The sequence below is a fragment of the Polypterus senegalus genome, chromosome 7, assembly GCF_016835505.1.
Source record: "Polypterus senegalus isolate Bchr_013 chromosome 7, ASM1683550v1, whole genome shotgun sequence".
Taxonomy (NCBI): Eukaryota; Metazoa; Chordata; class Cladistia; order Polypteriformes; family Polypteridae; genus Polypterus; species Polypterus senegalus.
Genome location: NC_053160.1, coordinates 162,006,795 through 162,029,413, shown reverse-complemented (window position 1 = coordinate 162,029,413; position 22,619 = coordinate 162,006,795).

The following is a 22,619-nucleotide window of genomic DNA, read 5'->3' as shown; positions in this document are numbered from 1 at the left end:
TTCTACCCAATGGCATGTGACTGTAAGTATCTTCTATTGGTATAAGTACAGGTGGTCACCTTGTGGTGGAGCTCCAGCTCCCCAGACACCCAACACAAACAGGCTCGGACACAAGTATAAAAGTAGAAAGAGTTTTTTTTTATTGCATATATAGTTTATATTTAACTCTTCTTGGGCAAGTGTTTCCCACCAAAGCCAAAATAAACAGCACACAGGTAAAAGTAAAGCACTCTGCCACTCTTTCTCTTCTCGTTTTCCAAGTTTGGTCCACTTTCCTCCCAACTCTGGCTCCTGGAACTGCGGCAGGTAGCACCCTTTATCTACCACCTGGAAGTATGTATGGTGGTCTGTACACTTGGCCCAAATGCACTTCCGGGTGAGCTGGAAGCCCCATGAAGTAGGGTTCCCCAGTCCATGCAGAACCCCGTGGTGGTACCTACACAACCCAACTCCATATCCTGTGATGCAATCTGGGGAACAGAATGCCCTGTGCACACTCTCGTTCCCAGTCATTCCATCTTGAGGGGGTACCAGCCGGGTAAGGGCACAAGGACACCGGCCATCCCTCACAATAAAGCAGTTTAATGAAAATAAAAGCATGAAGCCAACAGCTAGGCTGGTTCCTAAAGAATCTACAAGCCTCATGACTTATCCCCTGCCTGAAGTTGCCTTTTTGGCCCACCAGAGCCCCTTGAACACTTGTCCACAATGAAGATGTATGATCATCTATTGAGGCCGCACTTTTACTGAGAGCCACATAAATACCTTGAGTGTGTCGGTGTCCCCGTGTCTACAATATGAGCAGTGACAAGCAATGGGAGTCGTTCAGTGAGTCACTGGTGACACTTGATTGAGCATCCTTGCGCCTCACAGCTTTCCACCTTAACATTAGGCCTACTCTAATGCCAGTAATGCATTTGTCATCATTTTCAACAGATGTAATAAATAATCAGTCCACTTTATTGATGTGGCTTCAGTGCTTGTGGGCACTGCTTTACTGGAATGCTGAGGGCTTTCTGCAGCATGTAGGACTCTGACAGGCCTGCCACCTCATTGGTCAGTGAGGCCTGTCACACCAGCCTCAGCTCACACCACAATCAGTAAACGCCCACCACGCCACCCACCCTGCCCAGTCACTGCGGCTGCTCTGTTTTCTTTGGCCTGTAGATGGCAGCCATGTTCTACTCTAGTCCCCACTTCTAGAATGACTGCCTTTTTCCATCTTAATGCCACTCAGCATGTCAGCTGTTAAACAGAAGAGAAGTTTTTCTGCTGACCTCCAGGAAGCCATGCTGAAAGCACACAAATCAGTTTCTAGTGCAAAACATTTGTAAACTGATCAGATGTGCTGACCTGCGTGCAGCAGTCCTTCTTTGCATGACAGACTCCTTTTGCAGGCCTGCCAGTCTGAGACGGTGTGGGCAGCTGATCTTCAGGCTATGTGATATTTCTCAAGCCACACATTTGAGAAAATAAAAAGCAAAAAGGGCAGAAAAACAAAATCACCTGGTGCTGTGTAAAAGGCCACAAGGAGCCACTTTGGGATGAAGCTGCTGCACTGAGTAAAACTGAGATTCTCTGTGGTTTCTGAACAAATCCTCCGGGTGTGCAAATCAAGCTCGCCTCTGCAGCAAAATGCAGGTCACATATGCGACTTCAAGGATCTTGTTTGCTCTGTCTAATTTTATGCTTGCAGTTCCCTGAATTACTAAGTCATCAATTATTAATCTATTCATCTATTGCAGCTTTGTATATTCTAGTATCCATTTTATGTTATTTCTGCGCATATGCAGATGCGTTTATCCAAGATGACAGTGGTAGCACTGCTGAAGTACTGAAGTGGCAAACGTATTCTTGACGTCTTCGCCTAGCCATCCATCCTCTCTGTAATACCATTTGAAGCCCCAAACAGAGATCTGAGGGCACCAAGATATACGTAAGTGTGACAGATAGGGGGCGCTGTCATCCCGTTGAACCCTCGGACCAGACGCCAGACACCAGATAAAAGTCCAGATAATGACTTTATTATAATAATAATGTGCACAAAGCACCTCCACCTCCACTATACTTAATAATAAACACAATAATAATCAATAATACAATCCTCAATAATCCTCCAGACCTCCCAGCAGCTCAGTCACCCTTCCTCCCAACTCGGCTCACTGCAGGGATCTCCCACAGTCCTTTTAAAGTTCTTGACCCGGAAGTGTTTTTCTCTCTTCGTCCATGTGACTTTATAACACTTCCGGTTTGGGTGGAAAACTCCTTTTTCTTCATCAGCCCGGAAGTACGTCATTTCTTCTGTCCCCGTGACTGGGACGTACTCCCGGGCTATACGGAAAATACAACTCCTTGTGCCTCCCTGCAGCGTCCTCTGGCGGCCCCGACGGTATCCAGCAGGGCTGTGCATTAAAACTCCAAAGTCCATGATGCCCTGCTGGAATTCGAGGCACCTCCACGTTGCAGGGAGGGCTCCATCTGGTGGCTTTGGGGGTATTGGCCGGGATAAGCTGTCGGCCATATTCCACAGTAAAAAACAATGCAGAGAGACCCCTGTGGAGTTCTCTTCTCTGTGACATTGGCAAAACCGTATAAATGTTCGGGAACATCACTGAACTCGATGAAGTGCATGTTGTGTTTCAATGTGTCTGTGGTGTTATGGGTCCACAGCTCGTTGAGTAAAGGCCATTTTAAATAAATAATCAATGTGCTCGCGCTTAGTGAGGGGACGTTGGGCCATAGTGGGCCGTGGGACGATCCGTAGGGTGTGGGCGCTTCTCACCTAGTGCACAGGTGAGGAACTGCCCACATTCATGATTGTCCTCGGCTAATGCTGCAGCTGCTGTGGCCCTCGTCATTTTAAAAAGAAGAGCGAGTCGGTTTTAGGAGAAAAAAGAAAGAAACGTTCGGGAAGAAAAAAACGATCGGAGAGAGAAAGGAAAGGAGAGGACGGAGGTTACAGGGAGCGTGGAAGCAAGCGGTGCAGGAGAGAAACGGACACGCGAGCGGTGGTGAGCGCGATCGAGCGCCGTGGGCAGCTGCGTTGAAGCTGGGTGTTAGGCCGACACCCACGTGTTTGTGTTGATGTCGCTCCCGCTGAGCGAGCAGGTAGCGGGAGTGACCAAGGTGAAAGCGACGAGCCGCAGAGGCCATGGAAAAGGCAGCGGAAGTCGGGAGGCTTGGAGTGGCAGTCCTTGGTGTGAGCGTCCTGGAGACCAAGGAGTCCAAGTCTCGAGGCTGGGATGAGAGCCAAACCGAAGCCAGGGATCGGGAGGTCTCCAGTCTTGCGTGTGTTTGAGGAGGGCAGCTGTAGAGAGCGTCTTGCCTGCTGCTTGGCCCATACGGGATAAGCAGGTGAGACGCTAACAGAAGAGCACCGTATTTGTTGATGGTTTTAAGACTGCTTCCTAAAGATTTTAACCTCCGATTTTTAAGGATTGTTTTTTCTATTTATTGGTTTTACTCCACGTTCTTTTATGGATTATTTATTTAATGAACATGGAAGAACTGCACTATTTATGGAACACTGTTTTGTTGACTGTTTTAATAAAAGCACTTTTGTACTTTCAACCATCCCCTTGCTCAGATGCTCAATTTGCCTCCATTGACTGGCTCACTCGGTTTCATTATCGACGGTGTTGGGTTCAAGGGTTCCCAAACAGCCATGGGAGCGTGGAGCCAGAACCCACATCGCCACTGTGTCCCGTGGTGTTCTCTTATGTTCCTTATACTTTGTGAGTTGTATCCTAAAGAGGCGGGCCCTCCTCAGACTGTCCTATGGCTAATGTGAAAGAAAAGTTAATTGCTTGCAAGCTACTAAGAATTAAAAGCTGTTTTATTATAATGGCAGGCTATTCATACAGGTGTCTGTCATAAGATAAGGTGAAGTAAGCTAAACTCGGGTAGCTTTCTTCTTTAGGAGCGCGTCTGTCAGGCACAGGAAAGATGACCTTTCCTTCTTTGGGGTCCCTCTTGACACGTACACAAAAAAAAGAAATGTTTGGCCGAATTGATAAAATGCTTAGGTGCTGTTTCATAAGTAAGGGGGTGGGAGGAAAATGAATATTAAAAGCTGATTGAAACCAGAAAAGTTTGCTCTTCTGCCTTGCAACGTGGAATTCATGTACTCATCTGTGACTAAATAAAGACTGACTGATTGAACTATTCCTGTCTTCCTCGGGGATTACTTCCACACTAACTATGCCGGAGTAAAAGAGAGCACAAGAGTAGTGCAGTGAAGTCTTACGGAGACATTGTGAATACTGTTTGTCTTGTTGGATTTGCTGGTTTTGATCTTCCTCCAGCCTGAAGGAATTTAGCTCACAACCTGCTATCTCTGAAGAGAGGCACATTGTGGGCATGCAATGGTACACCTGTCCTCTATCATCAGCACTAGTGAGAAGCGAACTGCTGTAAGTTCTCCAAAATCACAGAAATGTTCCCAAACTTCGCCAACCTCCTCAAAATGCATCGATGTCAATGGGGAAGGAGAAACTGAGCGGCGTGAAAGAATCAGTCTCAACACACGAAAAACGTTTGGGGCAGACACCATTATATATTGTCCCTGGCTGCAAAAGGGTATAGAAATAAGTCGAGATGTGCTCTCATTGAGTTCCACACTAAACTGATTTTGCTTAAAAAAGTTGGCGGCTTTATATGCTGAAACCAGAAGTGATGTCGTCTAGGCCTGGAACCAGAAGTGACATCAGTCTGGGCGCCAGAACCGGAAGTGACGTCGTTGATGTTGAATCAGGCAGGTTTTCCTGTATTTGGCCTACCGAGATAACAGAAGTAGGTTTAGTGCACCCTGCCAGCCCCTGGCCTGGCGGGTAATTACCTTCTCTTGGTCCGCACAGCTCCCTCCTAATCGCACGTGTGTGACAGTGGATTATAATGAGCAATGGCCTTATAAGGGCATGGGAAGGGTCTGCCAACTATGCTGGATTGATTATTGTGGTCAAAAATGTGACCTGTGCTGCAAAGCCACCCTGCCTCAAACAACAAAAGATGCAGACTGTATGATAACCAGAAGCAAAATGCAACAAATGGCAGCAGACTAGCAATAAGTGAAAAATATATACAGTATTTACCCTTGCACTCACAGAGTTTTAGTCTTCAGGGCACTGACTGGCTGCGCCACAAAGTGGGCAGCACAAATTTGATCTTCCATTACCGGCACCAAAAATCTCAGCCCACTCGCCAGGTCCATAGAAGGCAAGGGGAAGCTGGCCAAATGCATGTGTAGTTGAGCCGCGTTAAAATCAAACCTTAAACCTTGTGAAATAATAATAAGAACAAAAAAGTATTACCATGTACAAGGTGTTTCTATCTTTTTGATATTTAATAATAAGTCATCAATGGTAAATGAAAACAATGAGATGACCATATTATGGGATACGTCAATACAAACTGATAAAGTAATCAGAACTAACAGACCCGATATAGTAGTGAATGACAAGAAGGGGAGAACTTGTCTGCTCATCGACATGTCTGTCCTCACTTGATTGTAACACCTCCCTAAAAACTACAGAAAAACTCTCCAAATATAAAGATCTAGAAATAGAAGTTAAGCAAATGTGGGATTTGAAAATTACAATAATATCAGTGGTAATAGGTGCTCTCGGGATGGTTGAGAAAGGGAGGGAAATCTGCACCAACAAAATCCCTGATAATATGAAGATACAAGAGGTCAAAAAGATTGTTGTCCTCTCTGGCACTGCTCAAATACTGAGAAGGACTTTATCCATCAAGTGAACCATCACACCCTCATGGTAACCCTAAGCTCAAGGGATGGACTTGGCTGCACAAGTGAATAGAGCAGGACATTAAGGAAGGATAACAATAATAAAAATAATAATAATTATTTACATTTGTATAGTGCTTTTCTCACTGCTCAAAGTGCTTTACTTAGTGAGTTGGGATGCCACTTCAGCCACCACTAATGTGCAGCATCCACATGGATGATACAACGACCGCCATTTTGCACCAGTATGCTCACCACACATGAGCTGTTAGGTAGTGAAGGGATGAGAGAAAGATAGCCAATCAGAGACAGGGGATGATTAGGGGGCCAGAATGACCAGGCTGTGGTGGACAATTTAGTCAGGACATCAGGATACTCCCCACCCTTTACAAAGCATGCCCAGGGATCTTTAATAACCACAGAGAGTGCCATTTTTACAGCCCGGTGACCCTGGCACTGCACTGGGGCATTAGGATCCACATTCAGACCCAGTGGCAGACCGTGCATTTCACACCTAGGCCTTCAGTAGTGCTCCGTCTGAATCAACCCGCCCCTCAAAAACTAATTTATGGTTTTAAAAACCATCTTAATATGCAGAAATACAGTATAAAGAGCCGTTGTATCGCAGACAGATAACTCCTGTAGCCACAATAAATGCCTTTATTGAATAGACAAACCAGGGGTGAACAAGTTCCTTTCTACTGCAGCCACAGCCGCGACACACATAAAAAACATCAATAGTAACTCATACACTTGCAATATTATTTAGGAAAATCGCAACATTTTACTCACCAAAAATTCGAATTATTTGTAAACAAAATCCATCCTCCTCTCTTTCCTCAAAAACAGTTCAATTACTCTGTCGTACGGATTATCCGTGTGCTTCAGTTGCGTCAAAAAGTCCCTTTCTACCGCCATCGAAGCTAATGCTGAAAGTCGAACCTGCCCTGTCATATTTCTGACATAAGTTTTAATTCGCTTTAGGGCAGGACACGGGAATGGTCACCGCCAAACATACCAATGTGTACAGCTGCCCCATGCTCTCATTCAGATTTTTCTGATGAAGGAAGTCAAGGAGATCAGTGGGAGATTTTCCTGCAAAATCATCCATGGCATACATTACAGTCAGTTCTGTTTTTAGCCGAGACAGATCAAAAAGTGCTCCGTGGCTCTGTGTTAAACTGGAGAAGGCTGCATGAGGGAAATTTTTCTTGTATTCCCGAAACTTCTGGGGGTCGAGGAGCGTGACAAACATGAGGTTTTCATGGTCTTGAAATCTGGTCTGTGTCTGGCAAATAATATTGTCCAGAATCCCGCCATGGAGTTGGCGGTATTGCGCGCGAGGATCTTGAGCTTGACCTCTTCGTGCGCTCGGCGCACCTGTGGTGCGTTCAGTGGCCTCGTAGAGTTCCTCATATCAGCTTCTATCCAATCAATGGGTCTGTTTGTGATTCCGATATTTTTTTAGGCCACCAGAGAAGGCCTTGCAGGCCCTGACGGCCCACCACTGTTCAGACCACAGGGTAAGTGCCCCCTGCTGGCCTCACCAACACCTCTTCCAGCAGCAACCCAAACATTTTCCTAGTTACTCTCCTATCCAAGTACTGGCCAGGCTTGCACTTCAGATGGATGGCCTGTTTTGAAGTGCAGGTGGTATGGCCGCTGGCTGTTTCATGGTAGGGGGAGCTGTCCAGTCATGCACACATTCACTCATTAGAGATATGAAAGGAAAACCCATACAGAGAAGAATGCTTCACAAACATGAATTTATCTCTCAAGTTTTGTGTGGATTGAGCAGCAAATCAACATCAACTGGAGATGTGAGATGTTGTTATATTTCAGCCAGAGTTCCTCTTCTAATGACTCAACTGTTATTTTAAACAATACCTTTCATACAATGGTGTTCTCCACCATAACTGATTATTGTAGAAATTGGCTCCAGCTTCCCACAACTCCCGCTCTGAACTGCCAACATAGGGAGATATTTGGATGGATCACTCATGGTGAATGATGGCACCGTGATTCAATCTGTTGTCTCATTGTTTGAGGAATGTGGTTTCAGTTGTGAGGTGTTCTGTGAACTCAATACACTAAGTTAACCTTGTAAAAGTGATTGTGTGCCGGCATTCCCATGAAATGGACTGGCAACCCCTCCAGGGTAGGTTCTTAGCTTGCACCCAATTCTACTAGGATGCTTGCTGGCTTGCTCAACACTCTAATGAAATAAACAGAATAAACAAAATTGATAGATGGACATTTCTGTTGGAAGCCTTCTTTATGAAAAGGAAGATCTTAGCTTTCACCCAAGTAGGCTTTCATTCATGAACGGTGCCTTTCATCCTAAATTTCAGACTCTTGTTATACACTCTCGGGAGTAAGAAATTGTGAATGAAAACCCATCAGTGTTATCCTGGGTGTCTTTGGGAGTTCAGGTCAGGTCAGGATGGGGAGCCTGCACTGGTACAGCCCCACTGGTTGTCCCATGCACCACATGATGAAACAACTTGGGATCCTGGTTGGCAAACCCACAGGGAGACATGTGGTCCAGTCCCACCCTCCGGAAATTACCATCTATCTGCCTGAGCCAGGTGTTAAGTGGACTTCCCCTTGGTCTGGTCCAGCCACTCGGGGCCTCAACAATAAGGATCCTAAAATAGTAGTGCCATAACTGAAGCTCCCTCAAAATGGAGGTAATGTTCCTCATTCGGGACTCCATGAGCAACCGCTTATTTGACACAAGTCAAACCCAAGGATTCTCCAAAGAGATACAGTACCAAAGGAGTACACTCTTTGTCTCAGGTCACTGTATAGCATCCATGTTTTCCAACCATATAGCAAAACACACAACACCAGGACTCTAAAGACTTGGACCTTTGTCCTGTTGCAAAGATATCAGGAGCGATGCATACCCTTTCAAGTAACCTCATGACTCCACCATGCTCTACCAATACATCTACTGACTTCATTGGAAGAGTCACCAGAGACATGAATGTCACCGCCAAGGTAAGTAAACCTCTCATAAGTTCTGAGGAGTCCAGTTCTGGAAGCTAAAGCCATGGGTGGTTCCATGTAGAAGCACCTTCTTATTCTGCTTTAAATCTGAGTTTCTTTCCCTTTCCTTTCATTGCCGTCTTTTGTCCACCACATCAGACAGAAGGTCATTCTTTAAGTGAAAACTCACTTTCCATGGCTGGGGTCTCCTCTCCTAGTGATGTTGATCTGACTGTTGATTTGGTAAGGTAGCCCTTCAGGGCGTCTGTGACAGCAGGTGTTTACGAGTGTGCAGCCATTAGTCAAGGAGTAGCGTGCCGTCGCTTGTCACCGAAGGAAAACAGCAAACAACGTGATGAATGTTTACTAACAATTAATGTAGCATGTGCCAGCTGTTCAAAGTTAAAGCAGTTCATGCTTTTTAACATGTGCAGCTTCACAATCAGGTCTGCACACTTGAGCCCAGGTCCTGAGTGATATGGGAGTCCCATAAAAAAATTAATAAAATGGGAAAGGTGGGCATTAGATTTGAGAACAAAAAGGCCCTAAGGGTCCTGGGGTAGAGTTAATCTTCAACCAAAGCAAAACTGATCCACCTACTGAATCTGGTTGCTTCAATTTTAGAATCCTGGATCTACAGCTCTAATGACAGGCAGGATCAACCCTGGGCAGGACACGAGTCCGTCACAAGGATCAGCAGGACGATTTGAAGAAGAATATTAATGTTTTGGGGATGAAAGCAGAGGAAAACGTATGCAGATACAGAAAAGAACATGCAAAGTCCACATGTCCAGGGTGACTGGGATGCAACAACAGTAACATTTATTTCTATAGCACGTTTTTATACAAATGATGTAGCTCAAAGTGCTCTACAAGATGAACAAAAAAAGACAAATATAAAAATAAGATTAGGCAATGCTAAGTAACAAAGAATAAAGTAAGTTCTGATGGGATACAATGTGAGCCCAGAACTTTGGAGCTGTGAGGAAGCAGCGCTTTCCACTGTGCCACCATACTGTGGATAACATGGCATATCTGGCCCAGCGCTGTCTCAGCTGTGGAATGGCCAGTTGGGGTAGGCAGCTTGATTGCCGAGGTCTCCAGGACTCTAAACAAACCCAAATCATATTATGTGATATCATCTACTGTTAAATTCTGCTCGGTACTTGTAATAATTTTATTTTTATACTGTATTGAGGATTACTTGGGTTCTGTTGTGTGTATTGTATTGTATTGACTCCCCTATCTTTGACACCCACTACACGTCCAACCTACCTGGAAAGGGGTCTCTTCTTGAACTGCTTTTCCCGAGGTTTTTTCCATTTTTTCCCTACGAGAGTTATTTTGGGAGTTTTTTCTTGTCTTCTTAGAGAGTCAAGGCTGGGTGGCTGTCAAGAGGCAGGGCCTGTTAAAGCCCATTGTGGCACTTCTTGTGTGATTTTGGGCTATACACAAATAAATTGTATTGTATTGTATTTTGTATCCATTAATGTATTTTCCAAAGGTTGGAAGAGCAGACTGGTGTGGTGGACCCCAAATATAATAAGGATGATCAAAGATACAGGAGAAGCTAAGCGGATTCAGTCCATGGAGAAGCACTTCTCCCTGGCGTACTTTCTGATTGTGATAACCCAGTCTACTTCTGTTTTGTAGGTCTGGGAAAAGCATACAGCCGTGTCCCTCAGCGTGTGTTGATTCCTTTATGAATGTAGTGAGAGCTATGTCCGATTAATTGGTGTTAAGTCAAATTTATTAACCAAGGGTGCTGGACTCCATCAAGGCGGTGGGACAACCAGGGGTGCCTCATTGCCCTGACTTCAGATACAACTCACCCACAGACAGTTCCAAGTTCTTTAAAATGAACATTTATTAACAATACTTTTCCCAAGCTTCAAATCTACAATATGGCACACACTTATTCATTTGTCTTCTTCCGCCCTCCTTCCTCCACAAGTGTTGTCTCATTCCCTCACAGCTCTGGCTCACTTTTCAGGAGTGATATGGCTTCTTTAAGGCCGGACACGGAAGTACTTCTGGAGTTGCAGTGTTATGTAACGGAAGCACTTCCGGGTCAGACAGAACATGGAGAGCTATTCCTAACAGTGCCCCCTGGAGGCACCCAAGGACCCTGACAGGGCTGCCTTTTAAAACTCTAAATCTTAGGCCAGGGGTCGGCAAACTGCGATTTTCAGTGGCACTCTGATTGAATTGAAATATAGTAAAAAATTATATTTTAATTACAGCTCTGGCGTTCGCACGCTCACCAACGTTTTGCGTATGCGACTCACATGTAAATGGAAACCATGTGTTCAGCGCAGGGTGTGGTACGCTAAAACAAACCTCTAGTTATTGTATATTTTAATTACAGCGCATGCGTTTGCACTCCACGTCCCCACCTATGTTTTACGCATGTGACTAAAATATAAAGTGAAACCATGTGTTCAGTGCAGCCTGTGGTGCATTAAAACAAACCTCCTGTTATTATTAAGTAACTAGGGGGCTCCACCCCCTGCTCGCTTCACACGGTTTGTTTAACCGGATATGCAATTTAAAGAGATTGTTATTTTCATGGGAATCGTTGCATACGCTTTCAAGTCTATGTTGAATCGCTTCTCCGTGATCAGAAACATACACCTGACCGAATTGTGGATTCTTCAAAATTAAACTTGTCATAACTTTAATTGTTGAGGGACCACAGATTCTCACAGCGTATGGTCCATTATTGTATAAATCTACGTTTTGAGCATAGGATGATGTGAACGTGGTGTTTTTCACCAAACAACAAATCTTTTAATTCTCGTTGATATACCTCTTCATTGGGAGGCAACACTACTTTTCCCTGATGGCAACACGAATTAGACTTAATTTAAACTTTAAAGCCGAACAATTTCTATATACTTCTGACATATCTATGTCCATATATTCGATCTCTTTTTCTCGTAATAATTGCCATTTTGTTTGTGCTAATGCAATCTTTACTTTCTTTTTTTTTGATACTTTCGAATTTTACTACTTTCATATTCTTTAACCTGCTCTACATGTGTATCGCGTCAACGGTTTTGAACATCTTTATGAAGTCTTTTATTTCTGACCCCGATTGGACCTACGAGGTTTTCAATTCCACTTGGTCCGGGCTGATTATTACTTTCCTTATTTTCAGAATTTGCACATAGATTATTATCGTTCTTTTTTGCGTTATTTTTTGCCTTCTTTTTACTCCAACGCTTTTGGGTGTGTTTTCGACACGCTGTTCTTTCTTCTTCACTTAGTCATTGACATGCCATCTAGAATATATAAAATGTTTAAGAGTCGAGAGCACATGAAGTGTGTCTGCCAAAAGCATTCTAACAACTGAGAGGTTAGATGTCCGTGATCTTGTTTTAAAGTCTAGTCTCGTGAGACGTCAAAGTGTCTTTCCGAGAAGGCCACGTCTCAACCCAAGATTTTTTTTATATAATACAGAGATATACTGCCCTAAAAAAACACACAAAAAACAAAAATTTGATGTTCGCTCTTTTCATGACTCTTGGACAAATTAATATGGATTTGTACAAACAAAAGGATTGTGTTGTGTGTGAGTTATGCTGTGAAAGTGCCGTGTGTCGTACGTCAAGTGTACAAAGACATTATTAAACTAAATATCAGTCCATGTTTAAAAACTCTGATGAGAGAAGTGAAGCTATAAAAGACGTTGTCTAACACCTCCACATTCAGAAGCCTGCATGAAGCTCAAAGTGACCAATTACACATCTGATATTGAGCAATTGAGCAAAGAGGTACAGGGACAAGGTTCACATTAATTGATTAATAGCTCTGATTAATAATAAAAAATGATTAATCATGGTAGAATTCTTGATAACTTTTTCTTATTCAAACTATGTATTTTGTATTGAAAAACATTGTAATTTTAAATTTGTAATACAATTTTTAATAAATGTGTTGAAATTTAAAATTTGACAAAACATTCTTTTCACATATGATCGTATGCATTTTAAAATACTGAATGACCAATAATATGAGATCTGGTTATAATGGGCTTCAGAAGTATATAATAACATATACTTTAAAGCCCATTATAACCTGTCCAATTTTGATACTATTTATAACAAAATTGGTAGAATTATGTCGGCACGCAGAATAACATTGTAACATAGGGTCGGCACGACACCGCCAAAAAGTTGCTGACCCCTGGTCTAGGCCATTCTGCGGGTGTCCATACTGAGGCCAAACCAGAGAAGCACTTCCTCTTTTTATACTGGAGAACGAATTGTTCATTCATTATTTGTTCATCCCAACTAGGATAGGAATGTACCATCAACCCTCCTTTCCTGTAGTTGTTCCATTATGGCCTCCCCACTGGGTAAGGGTCCATCTTCTATCCCAGTCGGGATGCCGGTCCATCCATCACGGCACTTACAGCTGGGTCTTGTCACCACTCCTGTTTGTGGTTTTCACGGACAGGATATCAAGGCGCAGGTGAGGATGTGAGGGTGTCAATCTGGGGACATGAGGGGTATCTTTGTTACTTTATGCAGGTGATGCTGTCCTTTTTTGCCTTATCTGATCGTGACCTTCAGCACACCACTCGAGTGATTTGCTGCAGAGTATGAAGTGGCTGAGATGAGGATCAGCACCTTCAAGTCTGCGGTCACAGTTCTCTTTCTCTGAAAAGAGTGGATTGCTCTCTCCAGGTAGGGAGGATCATCTATCCTTAGTGGAGGAGTTCAAGCATCCTAGGATATTGTTCACAAGAGATGGAAAAATGGAATGTAAGATCAACAGTTGGATCGGAGTGCCAGCAGCTGTGTTGCAGGCACAGTACCTGTCCGTGGTGATGAACTGGGAGTGGAGTCTAAAGACAAAACTCTCAGTTTACCGGTCACTCTACATCCCTGTCCTCACCTATGGTCATGAGCTGTGAGTAATGACTGAACTAATGAGATCACCAGTACAAGTGTCGCAAATGAGGCCTCTTCACAGGGTGGCCGGGCTGACCCTCCATTATTGGGTGAAGAGCTCAGAGATTCTGTAGCACCTCAGAGTAGAGTTGCTGCTCCTCCAGATTGAGAGGATCCAGTTGAGGTGCTTGGGCACATCTTAAAGATGCTCTCCTGGTGCACCAACACAGGTGTTCCAGATGTATCCCACTAGGTGGAGACCCTGTGGCAGACCCAGGACATGCTAGAGGCCTTATATCTCTCGGCTGGATTGGGACCACCTGGGAATTCCCCAGGAAGAGCTGGAATCTGTAGACGGGGACAGGGAAGTCTGGGTGACCTGCTGGCTCTGCTGATCCTGGGACCTTCAACAGGAATAGCAATTTCAGAAAATAAGATGACATGAGATAAATTGTGCAAAGGTATACAGATATGAAAATACTGAGACACTTTGGGAAGAGCTGTAATAATAATAATAATAAAATAATAATAACAATAACAATGATAATAATAATAACAATAACAATGAAACATTTTATTGATATAGTGCCTTTCCAAAAATATTAGCTACTAGTCCGATTAAAATAAGCATAGGAATGCCTAAGTCATTTGATAAGACAAGTCAATACTCCTCATAGATGAAAATAACTTTACTTCACATAGCACCTGTCTGCAGCAGGGTGCACAAGTGGGGCAATGGTTAGGGCCGCTTCCTCCTGTGTCCAGTGGTCTGGATGCCCAGACATTATCTATGTGCTGCTTTCATGCTCTCCTTTGGTTTCTGCAGGCCATGGAGGCCTTGTTAATTGGCAGTTCTATTCTAGCCCTCCCTTTCCAGGGGTGTTCCTGGCCTTGTGTCTGATGCTTTTTGGACAGGCTCCATCCTCCCTTGATCCGGAATTGCATTTAGAAGGCTGCAAATTATTACATTTTGTATTTTCTCACCATCTCAAGGTGTAAGGGAGAAGTGCTCAGACAGCCAGGTCCAGCTTTTAACATATATTTTCCACTTGATGACTCAGGGCCACATTTTGGGAAAGCAGTGGGGATTAAAATGATAACCAGCTTCTCAAACTTGAGGCCACACTGCTGCCTGTCTGTGACAGACAGCTTAATCATATTAGAGGCGCAGAAGTAGCACTTTAATTTCAACTGGAATATTAAAACAGATGGAAACTTACAGAAAGACATAGGAATTAGGATGGAGCCACAAAGCTGAGCAAGTGTTTGTAAAAATGTGAGCAGCAGGGCTTCAGAATTGTAAGAAGGCTGCTGTTAGAAGATCTCAGCTGTCTGATGGATTTCAAAGGTAAGTCGGGCATTCCGTGGTGTAGACAGGAGTTCTGGAGTGCTAGTTGTGGTGAAAGTACTGTGTTATGAAGGAGCAGCATGGAAACTGACTGGGTGTACAAAGAAGACTTTAAACATGGAGCTGACTGGAGCAGGAAAGCACAAACAAAGAATGAGCCGGCCAGGTGGAGAGGGTGCTCATCTCTACCCGCCATTTGAATGTGTTTGTTTGCTATGCAGATCAGCGCCATTTACCGTGTGCCCACAGCAACAACAACATTTATTTCTATAGCACGATTTCATACAAATGATGTAGCTCAAAGTGCTTTACAGGATGAAGAAGGAAACAACAACATTTATTTCTATAGCACATTTTCATACAAATAGCGTAGCTCAAAGTGCTTCACATGATGAAGAAAGAGAAAAAAAGACAAAGTAAGAACTAAAATAAGAGAGCACTAATTAACATGGAATAAAAGTAAGGTCTGATGGCCAGGGAGGACAGAAAAAACAAAAAAAAAAACTCCAGACGGTTGGAGAAAAAATAAAATCTGCAGGGTTTCCAGGCCACGAGACCACCCAGCCCCCTCTAGGCATTCTACTTAACATAAATGATCAGACCTCATTGCATTCAGGGTCCTCATGGAAGGACTTGATGATGACGGTCACGTGGACTTCTGGCCTTTAATCCATCAATGTAGGGACATCACAGTGCTTTGATCAGGTGGTGGTGGCGCAGATCGCCACCCCAGAACACCGGAAAAAGAACAGAAGAGAGAGTAGGGGTTGGTACAGAGTTTGGAGCCACCATGAATAGTTATGATAATTAATTGAATATGCAGAACATCGGGATTAAATTAAAATGAAGTTATGAGAAAGCCATGTTAAAGTAATGTGTTTTCAGCAGTGTTTTAAAGTGCTCCACCGTATCAGCCTAGTTAGGATTCTAGCATCGGCATTCTGCAATGGTTACAAACGATTTATGTCTTTTTTGTTTATAAAACTATAGATAATTTAAGATTAGGCAATAATAAATGACAAAGAATTAAAGTAAAGTCTGATGGCCAGGAGGGCAGGAAAAAAAATCTCCAGCTGAACAAAACAAAACTTGCAGGGGTTCCAAGAGGTTCCATGAGACCACCCAGCCCACACTGAATATTCTATGTAACATCAATGATCTCAATCAGTCCTCATGGTTTTCAGACTTCACGTGGAAGAATTAGATGATAATGGTCATGTGGATATCTGGTCTTCAATCCATCAATGTAAGGACTGCACGGTGCTTTGATCAGGTGGTGGAAAAAGAAGAGCAAAAAAAAAGTGCCAGCTTAAGTGAAAAATTAAGGAAAACATACTAAGTAATTGCAGCAGAAAAACTGGCAGTTTTAAAGCAAAAAGATGCTGATGAAAGAAGAGAAGAAGAGGGCCGATAGGGTGGAGAAAAGAAGAGCTGCTCGGGAAGCAGCAAGCGCATCAACCTCTGAGCAAACGAATGGTAAACGTACAGAGTAAGAGGAGGAAAACTATAAGTTAAGTGTATTCACTGCATCCGCCGTTTCTGGTAATATATAAAGCTGCATCCTCCTCAATGGTGCGGAGCTCTAGAGGTCTGCATCTGTTGGCTCTGGAGACGCCCACTGTACAGGATGTTTAACATGCACGTCACTGACGATTCACCAATCAAAATGCAGTACTCGCTAGAGCCCACCCTCTCCACTTTGACGGGTGAAAATGACAGTCTTCATTGTATTGCTTCTTGTTACTCGTTGCTCTTCATGTTGCTTGTGGTGATACTAAAATAAGTACACGAAGAAATAAATACATAAAAATAAACAAAGACACATTTCATGACACATTAAATTGTTTATGCTTTCATATTATTCTGTTATTATTTATTTAGTCACATTTCACGATGCATTTATTGATTCATGTGTTTATTAATTTTTTCAATATTTATCCATATTGCAGTTCATCAATTCTATATATAAAAAGGGCGTATATTATAATTTACGATACAATATCTTTGTGTTAATTGATGATTCTAATAACGGCTCATTTTGTGGGCCTGCTTTGCTGTCACTTGACATCCACATTTCCGAGCTGAGCGGACGTCCTGCTGACGTCTCCTATTCCTACAGTGGACTGATGTGCATTAAACCCACTAGGAAAATGTTCACCACTCGCCTTAAATGACAAATAAGATGGATGAGAAGAATATGAGAGGAGGTCACGAAAAACACTCCCAGAAGCACGGCATTTTTATTCCCATGAATTTCCCTTCTGATTTTTAAGCACTAGTTTCTTCAGATCGAGGTAAGAAAGGCAATTTAGCGCAACTTGGCTGGAATAATTGCACGGTGCACACTTAAGCTTAATTACTAGTAACCTTGCAGCCTCCAGAAATGAAGGCTCAGCATGTCTCAGAAGATTCTGCAAGACTGCTGTTTGATGTTTGCTCTGCTGCCATATGCTGGCCAATTAAAAAGACACTGGCAGATGTCAGCCGCGCGGCGGGACGACTCGAGTTCACTTCGACGCTGGATTAGCCGGAGATTAGCCTGCTGATCCCATTGCGACATGGGCACTGAAAGAAAGGGGCAAGAGAAGCGTCTTAGGGAGAACGGAGGTGTCTCAGGAGCGCCATTAGCTCAGAATCGTTTGCTGTCACTTTAAGAAAAGAACGACTGCATCTGCAAGCTGTGTGGGCAGAAGGAATCAATCAATCAATCAATCAATCAATCAATCGATCAGTCAGTCAGTGTAACACAATTCACAACTTGAGTTTAATAAAGTGGCACTGTGCCTTATTAATAAGCAAACAAAACACCAGGCAAAACAATGCATTGCAAAATAAGAAAAACGAAAGGGGTTGTTCACTTTATTGATCTATTTTAAGTTAACATTCATATTTGTTGATATTCAATGGTTTTTTCTACTTACCTTGACGTCATTCTCTTGGATGTCACATTAACACATGTTGAAACAAACTGTTGCATTAAGTTGAGTTAATTTACGTGACTATCAGTACTTGCCTTAATCTCTGTCCCTTTTTGTTGCTCCCTTTTAAAAATAAAAGTTACCGGAGCTGTTTATCAGAGTGATGCCATAGGGGAACCATTTTGGGTTCCCAAAAGACCCATCCACTTGATGGTCCCATAAAATTTATTTAAATCCATTACAGCAGAGATTTCCAAGCTTTTTTATTGGTTTGTGACCCCATTTTGAAATCTGAGTTTTTTCCACGACTCCAGATTTTTGAAATTAACATTCACTTCCTATTCAATTCCTTGTTTAATTTTTTAAATTTTTTTCCAACTTAAAATATTTTCTTGCAACCCCATTATCATGTCAGGTGATTCCACTTGGGGTTCCGACCCCAAGACTGGGAAATGCAGCATTAGAGGCTCCATACAGCAAATAACTTTGAATAGACGGGAACAGAATTGTCAAAATACCAAATAAGTCCTGTGGACTCTTACTGCTGACAGTAAGGTTTTCTTAATCTGTTGGTGTCCTGTTAGGTAGCCTGCCATACATAAATGATTTATTTGTAGGTTTTTTCGACGTATTAGGAAGTTTTTCAAAGCACCACGAATGATCTTCACATGCAAAGAACCCGTCTCAGACTGAAATGGTGCTTTGTCAAGTAATGGCTCTATAAGGAACCACACAACCCTGTAACGGTCGTCTGGAATATGTGTGTGTCACTGTGAGTTTGCACCGTTTCCCATTCTTGTTATTAATGGTGGCAGCATGGTGGCGCTGCTGCCTCGCAGTTAGGAGACCCGGGTTCGCTTCCCGGGTCCTCCCTGTATGGAGTTTGCATGTTCTCCCCGTGTCTGCGTGGGTTTCCTCCCACAGTCCAAAGACATGCAGGTTAGGTGGATTGGCGATTCTAAATTGGCTTGGTGTGTTTGTGTGTTTCCTGCGGTGGGTTGGCACCCTGCCCGGGATTGGTTCCTACCTTGTGCCCTGTGTTGGCTGGGATTGGCTCCAGCAGACACCTGTGACCCTGTGTTCGGATTCAGCGGGTTGGAAAATGGATGGATGGATGTTATTAGTGGAATGGCTTAATTTGAAAGGCCGGCCAATGGTACAGAGGAAGGGAGGGCCAACAGACTGTATGGGGAGGAGCCAACAGTATGTAGGTGGGTGGCGGGAAAAAGAGAGAGGAAGCGCAGAGCCAAGAGAGAAGCGGACGCCATAAAAGGAAAAGGCAAGCGATAAAGAGATTGACGCCGCACATAAAACATCAGGTGAACCCGAGTTCATTTCAAGACAAATTACTTTTACTTTCTGGTGAAGGTATTTGGGAGAGGACCTGACGGGCCAGCACAGGAACTGTTGATCTGTACGTTTCTGGGAACAGGAGGTATGGTCGGTGCCTCATTCCCCACCGCGGACTGAGCTAGACATTCTGTACAGATAATATTTAAAGGACTATGAATGCATTGTTTATTTTTTCCTCTTGCTCAAATTTCTGTATTGGTAGCTTATGTGTTTAAATGTTTTGTGACGTGATTTGTGTTGGGTGGGAAGCACTGCAGCGTGATATTATGTACAGTACAGTATATAGGAGTTTTTTTGTTACAGTAAGTGTGTGTATCGTCTTCCAATAATCATTTTTTACTTAACCCTGCTTTCACTGGTGTGTCTGTATACTTGGGGTGGTGTAGTAGAAAAGTCACTCACGCCCCGGATTATTCTTTTTCTTTTTCCTTTGCTCATATTATAATCGTGCTGTTTCTAAGAGTGGTACAAACCACTAAAGAACCACACAGCGCCATTAAAGCACCCGTATCTTTAAGAGTGAGTGGTCCAAGGATCTCCATAGCTTTGTGCACTCAGAAACAAATCATTTTAGTAAATTCATTTTTTCCAGTTTTCATGGGTTTCGTGTGGTTGCGGAAACTGATTTATGATAGTTTTGTTGTTGTTGGTAGCAGATTTGTTGCCCACCCTACATCAGGAAATCATGTTTTCTTTGACTTCTATATAATAAATTACACAGAAAGTGCAGTAACCAATAATACATTAAAAAGTCTCCATCTGTATATTATTAAAGTACTTGTGTTGATATATTGATAGTAAATCAAAACTATGGCTGATATAGTGTTACTTAAATACTAATGTCATCCTATATAATGTTTGTAAGTCTTTATGCAAATCTTTTGCATGAACAGTGAAAAGACAACTAAATACTGTAGGTTATCGCTAAATAACTTGGTGATATACTGTAAAAGACAGGGGGCACCACTGAGCTCCAACACCCCAGACACACCACTCATTGCAAAATAAAGTTTTTTATTTTCACAAAGTACCTCAAATGCAGGTTGATTCACAATCTTCCAGTCCACAATCCTTCCTTTTCTCCTCCAGATGAGCTTTGCCTTTTGACTCCCAGGAGGAGGCTGGACAGTTCGGTTTTATGTCAGACCAACGAGTACCTCCGGTACCGGGACATAGCCTAACAGAAACACTTCGGGGTCAGATGGAAGTCTCGTGAAGCAGGGAGTCTTTCTCACTGCAGCACCCTCCAGCGCCACCCATGGACCCTAATAGTTGTCCCTCAGGACTACGACTCCCATAAATCCCGCGGGAGTCCTTATTGGGTCCTCCCCAGTGGAGCACTGCCATCTATCATATTGGGGAAGGAACTGCCCTGGACACACCAACTCCCCTTCCTTATCCAATAAGTTATCCCTTTGCAAGGGATGCTGCTTCAGTTCCGTCTTAGCCGGGTCATGCCTCCTTCTATACTGTCCTACCATTATGACGTCCCGGCCGGGAAAGCATTCAGCACAACACTCATAATGCATTTTTTCAAAAAAAGATTACAAAGAATTGCTAAAACATTATTTATTTATTTATGAGTCTTGTTGGTTTAACAGAACATGAAAAAATGTCATTCATTTTACATAAAAATATTATAGCATAGACTGATTAAGTATATTAAGCATAATTAAATCCATCCATCCAGTTTCCAACCCGCTGAATCTGAACACAGGGTCATGGGGGTCTGCATAATTAAATCATTTTTGATGTAATTTTATTTTGTGCAACCAATGTACACATTTTTTATATTGTGACGGACAGCCGGGTCCCATGCCCGGCTGGGACGCCCCTGCTGTGTATATTCCGGGGGAGCCACTACGGACAGCTCAGTACCTCCCCCGGGGCGCTTGGTGGCAGCCCACATGGCGGACAGTGATTCCCCAACCACCCGCAGGGCTCCATGGGAGATGGAGTCCTCCACAGCCTGGTTGGGGGCTCAGGTGGCCACCAGGGGGAGCTGTATGGACTCCGCAGCACAGCTGCTTGAATTCTCAGCCCCACCCGGAGAGGCAATTAGGACCAGGTGGTCAGCCATCTGGAACTCTTCCGGGTGGGGTATAAAACGGGCCAGCCACCTCCACTCGAGGCCAGAATCGGGAGGAAGAGGACGAGGTTGCCTGGGAGGAGTGGTGGAGCAGGAAAGTGTTTGGTTTCTTTGTGTGTTTGTGTTTTGGACTGTGTTTGGGCTGTGTGGCACGGGGAAGACGTGTCACACAGCTGAAGAAAAATAAAGACCTTGAGTGTGAACACGTGCCTCTGCGTATTCTATGCCGGGTCGGGCGCTACAAAGCGCTTGTTTACAATATTTTATTCTAACATGCATTTTTTCATTGTGTAATCATAAAATATGAATAAAGTTGCCTGTAAGTGCTCAACGTGCTTGCCATAAAAAGCTAAAAGAAGGCAAAACAACGAGCCATTAGTACATTTGATGCAAAACCATCAGTGTAGCAAAATGTAACATCACCATGATGAGTATATAAACTTATAATTAAAATGTACATTACTATGCAAATGAGAGCCCAACACAAATGAATCTCATTAGCTTAACATGTCAAAAGTTAACCTCAACTCAAAACCATGAAGAGCTGAGAGACGAGGCCGATTAGCATTAGTCAGTCAATCACTCAGGATGAAGACGCAGTTCACTAAGCAAATAAAAACACAAAACAATACAAAGTCACATAAGGGCACAAGACAGATGACGAGAAAACTTTTGGCATGTAATGTACTCTTGAGACTTTGGGTAGAGCTTGTGAATGTCATGGCTTATAAACTGTTGTGGAAGTACGGCCCTCAAACATAGACAGACAGACACCAAATGTCCAAAAACACACACGTTTATGTCCTCCTCTTGCCTTTACACCACGCACAATGCATTAACTGCCACAGTTGCTCACAGTCCCTTCTTTCCTTTCAACTCTTCTCAACTCTTCTGCTGCCTCTACTCCTCTCCTTGCAAGCTCTGTCCTCCTCCTCCCGACTCCGGCTCCCCGACCGCAGTGAGGCAGCCCCTTTTATAATACCCCGGATGTGCTCCAGGTGCTTCTTGATGATCTTTTGGCACCACTTCCTGGTGTGGTGGAAGTGCTGGCCGTCTAGGGCTCCATAATCTTCTGGGCGCCCCCTGGTGGTGGCCTCGGGCCCCAACAGGGTTGAGCTTCTAAGCTCTGATCCCGTGGCCCCAATGCAGACCAGGGTGGCTGCCCTCTTGTGGCTCGGGGGAGATATTGTCCCTCTCCCGGCCCTTCCTCCTGGGCATGATCCCCAGCCATCCGCCACACTGTTTATATTTATGTATTTCATGTAAAAAAGGACACATT